Source organism: Ochotona curzoniae, unplaced genomic scaffold (assembly GCF_017591425.1).
Source record: "Ochotona curzoniae isolate NIBS_2020 unplaced genomic scaffold, NIBS_Ocur_1.0 contig_78, whole genome shotgun sequence".
Classification (NCBI taxonomy): domain Eukaryota; kingdom Metazoa; phylum Chordata; class Mammalia; order Lagomorpha; family Ochotonidae; genus Ochotona; species Ochotona curzoniae.
Window position 1 is genome coordinate 384735 of NW_024466559.1, and position 5099 is coordinate 389833.

Here is a 5099-nt window from a genome sequence, read left to right on the forward strand (position 1 = left end):
ATTTTTGTGGCCTGCAAGCGATTGGTCATATTACCAATCTTCATGCTGGCACCCTTAGAGATTTCTCTTTTTTTCTCCTTTTATTTACTTTGAATTTTATGATAAAATTCCATAGGATCTAGGATTTCCACACCCCCACCAAATTCCCACATCCCAACTTCATAAGCGGTCATAAGTCCATCAGTCTGTTATTTAACTGTGCCCCGACACTGCTGGTCCAGGCAATGTCAGACAGTCCAGCATCCCATTGTCTAGTTATGTCCAACAGATTCATTGGGAGTCCATCTTTGATTTGGGAGTAGAGATGAGTACTGCACTGTACCTCCACACCTGAATATGATAGTCTATCATGCCACCTTGATACATTTCCTTCAATGAAAAGCCACGAAACAAACTCAACAACAGGTATGAAGTTAAAAAATTTACAGCACCATGGAGTTGAAAAATGCACCTTAGTAACCAACACATGGGTGAAGAAAAGAAAATACAAAAGCTTCCTGGGTAAAATAATGCCGCTGTGCGATCCATGATCCAGTGATGAATTCGACAAGAGAAAAGAAAACTATTTGGAAGAGATGAAGATGAAAACAAAAACATCGAAACACATAGGATGCAACAGAAACAGGACAGAAAGGGTTTGAATGAAGGCTGCCTTAAGTCAGAAAGAAAATATGGTATTTGGGCCCGGCGCGGTGGTGCAGTGGTTAAGTCCTCACCTTGCACACCCGGGATCCCATATGGGCGCCGGTTCTATCCCGGCAGCCCCGCTTCCCTTCCAGCTCCCTGCCTGTGGCCCGGGAAAGCAGCTGAGGACGGCCCAAAGCTTTGGGACCCTGCACCCGCGTGGGAGACCCGGAAGAGGCTCCTGGCTTCGGACCGGCATAGTATCGGCCGTTGCGCTCACTTGGGGAGTGAATCATCGGACGGAAGATCTTCCTCTCTGTCTCTCCTCTCTGTATATCCACCTTTCCAATAAATTAATAATAAAAAAATAAATCTTTAAAAAAAGAAAATATGGTATTTGTCTTTTTGGGATTGGCTTATTTCACTGAGAATAATGGTCTCTAGTTGGGACCATCTAGTTGCGAATGGTATGATTTCATTCTTTTTAATGGCTGAGTAATAGTCCATGGAATAGATATGCCACAGTTTCTTTAGCCACTCCTCTTTGGATGGACATCTAGGTTGTTTCTTTACAATTCTTTGCTATTGTAGATCGTGCTGCTGTAAATATAGGATTACAGATCCCCTTCTCATATGTAGTCTTCATTTCCTTTGGCTATATTCCTAGGAATGGGATAGGTGGGTCATATGGCACTCTCCATACTGATTGTACTAGCCTTCACTCCCACCAGCATTGAAGGAGGGTACTTTTCTCCCCACATCCATGCCAGTAGGTGTTGTTAGTAGAGTTCTGATTGTAGGCCAACCTCACTGGAGTTAAGTGGGATCAGTGTGGTTTTCATTTGTGTCTCCATGATGGGTAGGGAGCCTGAGCATCTTTTCGTATGTCTATTACCCATGTGAATTTGTTCTTTTGAAAAATGTCTGTTCATTTCTTTAGTCCATTTCTTCACAGGGTTGGTTGTTTGTTTTACTATCCCTTGGTTTCTGAAGCTCTTTGTAAATCCCAGATATTAGTCCCCTATCTGTCTGTTTCCTGTCATTCATAACCTGAACAGTCAAGGGTTTGAAAGCTTCACTTGTCTTTACCTAACACATGAAATTTTATGAACAGTACGTGAAGTTGGAGTTACAGATTTTATTGTTTGTAGACAAGGTTATATATATCTCAGAAAATATTTCAAGCTTTTTGTTTGTTTTTTAAAGGCAGGACTGCAGCATACATGGGAGAGACAGAGAGGTCTTTTATCCGCTGGTTCATTTTATCTGCTAGTTCACCCCATTTGGCTGCGATGGCTGGGCCTGGGCCAGGCTGAAGCCAGGATCCTGGAACTCCATCTGGTCCTCCCAAATGGTGGCAGGGATTCAAGGGCTCAAACTATCTTCCTATACTTTCCCAGACACATTAGCCTGGATTTGGATCAGAAGCAGAGCAGCCACTTCTGATCAAACAGGTGCAAATGGAAGCTGGTATTACAGGTGGTGGCCTAACCCATTGTGCCATTTCCTGGCCCTGAGCAATTATTTCTTAAGTTGCATTTTTATTCCAAATCTTGTAAAATAAGAATTATACATTTTTTCCTGATTTATTTCCATTTTTTAAAATTTCACTAAGGACTTTACCCCCAACTTTTTGTTTATGTTTTTAACATTAATACTATTATTACTATTTTGAAAAAGAAGCAAGCACACTCCCAGTCTGCTAGTTGACTTCTGAGATGCCTTCAACATTGGGCTAGTGCTGGAAGACAGTAGCCAGGAGCTGGGGACTCAGTCCAGGTCTCCCACATGGATGGCAAGAACCCAATTATTTGTGCATCTGCCACTGCCTCCCAAAGTTTGCACAGCCTGGAAGTTGAAGTCAGGGACCGGGAATTGAACCCAAGTATTCCAGTAATAATGGGAGGTAGACATCTAACCAGTAAGCCAAACATCTGCTGCCTCTTTTTTTTTTTTTAATTTTGTTAAGATTTATTTATTTGAAAGAGAGATGGAGGAGGAGAGATAGGAGAGAATGAGTTTTCCACCCACTGGCTCACTCCCCAAATGCCCACAACAGTCAGTGCTGGGTAAGCTGAAACATGGAGTGAGGAATTCCATTAGTCTACCACATGGGTGGCAGGAATCCAAGTACTTAATGCTTTCATTCAGTACCTCCCAGATGTATTAGTAAGAAATCTGCTTTGGAAGTGCTGAGTATCTGTAACTCAAACCAGGCACTGTGGTATTGGATGGAGGTCCCCCAAGCAGCGCCTTCAATCCACTGTGCCACTACACTTAGTTAATTTGCTTTTAAATGAGGTATATTGGGGCTGGCGTTGTGATAGATCTGGTATCTGCTGCCTGCAGTTCTCACATCCCATACAGCTGCCAGTTCATGTTCCAGCTGCCCAACTTTTGATCCAGCTTCCTGTTAATGGTCCGGGAAAAGCAACAAAGCTGCCCAACTGCTTGGGCCCCTGCCACTCACATGGAAATCTGGAATAAGCTCCTGGTTCCTGGCTTCAACCATTGTGCCATTTGTACAGTAAACCAATGAATGGAAGAATACCCCTTCCCCTTGTGTGTGTGTGTGTGTGTGTGTGAGAGAGAGAGAGAGAGAGAGAGAGAGAGAGAGAAACACACCATTTGTTTTAAAAAATGAAGTAGATCATTTGGTAATTCCTTCAGAATGGGTTTTACAAGCAATAAACTTTACAAATACCTAAAATTGTCAAATGTCTCTCCCCACCATCAAAATGACATGATGGTTTGGTTTTATATTTGAATTCTAAACTTAAAAGATATTTTACTAAAGAGATACAACTTTACAAGCACTTAAAAAGTTAAAATGTCTCCCCCTCCCATCAAAATGACATGATGGTTTGGTTTTGTATTTGAACTCGAAACTTTAGTAAGGTATTTCACTGAAGCAATACTATTGCTGCATAACCTCTTTTTCACTTTGCCCTTCTCTCCCTCCCTACTTTTCTGTTTCTCTTTCCTTCATTTCATCTTTGACACTTGAATAGCTTTATCCTTAGCAGAAATCTCTGTAGGATGTATCTGCTTCCCACTCACTCCCCTCCTTCCTTTCCCTTCTGTCTTTCTCTCCTTTTCTCCCTCCCTTCCTCTCTCCCCCATCACTCCCTCTCTCCCTCTCTCTCTCTCCCACCCCTTTCCCCCACCTTTCTCCCTCTTCCTCCACCCTCATGATTTCGTTACTTACTATGAATTGTATTCTGGGATTCCCCCTCAGTTCACATTTCCACATGCCCCCTTTGATGGTCTCTTCCTGCTATAATTCGACACTTGTCTTGAGGCTTATTTGTGGGATCAGCCTGTGCTAGATGGAAGCCAGGAGACCAGAACTCTTTCTGCACCTTTCTTATGGGCAGCAGAGACCCACACACTTGAACCATGATCTGTGTGCCCTCCCTGAATGCACATTAGCAAAAGCTGAATTGGAAGCAGAGCTGCTGGAACCCAAACCAGCATTCCAATGTGGGATGCGGGCTCAACTACCTGTACTACAATAGCTGGCATTGTACCAGCCTTTCTTTCTGCTTCAAGTTTATCTTCACAAATAACACAGGTAGACACCACCCTGACACAGATATCAATCCAGGGCTCACTCTAGTCTTTTTGTCCTCACACGAGCAGTTCAGAATCTGTAACTGTGGAGCCATGATGGGGGTCCATGCTGGAAGCAAAGTGCACAAGTGCAACAGACATGGTGGCCTGGACCAAGCCCTTTGGCCATGCTGACACAGGCGTGCTTCCCGAGCCTTTGCTTTTATAGATGTGTTTGTTCATTTCGAAGACGGAGAGATGAGAGAGAATGAGTTTTCCACTCATTGATTCACTCCCCAAATGCCCACAGCAGTTAGTGCTGCAACAGCTGTGAGTACCAGCTGGTGGGTACTGAGACAAGTGTGAGCACCAGCTGGTGGGTTCTAGTTGCCGGGTACTGGTCAGGACGAGATTACATCCTGCTGCTCAGGATGGCACTTGAGTAAAAACCTGGTTTTAATATCTGGACTTTCCCATCGGGTATCTGTATACTGCAGGTAATTGAAACTGCCAACAGCAAGATGAAGGGGCTTACATCAGCATAGGTTGGCTCCTTGACGGATGGGAGGCCAGGAGGCCTGGATCAAGGCATCCTTCTGGAGGCCCTTGGTGTCCATCTTCAAAGCCAGCAGTGTAGCCTGTAAGCCTCCATCTTGCCCTCTCTGTCTCTGACCCCTTGCTACTGTCATCACCTCTCCATCATTGAGTAAACTCCTCCTGCTTCTTTCCTGTAGCCGGACCAGATCCCCGTCAAGCTTCCTAGCAATAGCAAGTCTGCAGTGCCTCTTTGGCTGTTTAAGGTGACACGTTCTCTAGTTGCAGGAGTTAGGATGTGGACAGTTGAAGAGGCCATCATTCAGCATCTGCAGTGTCTGCTGGGTTTGGGAGGCCCAGCTATGGCTGGTCCCAGGAACTGTAAGCTT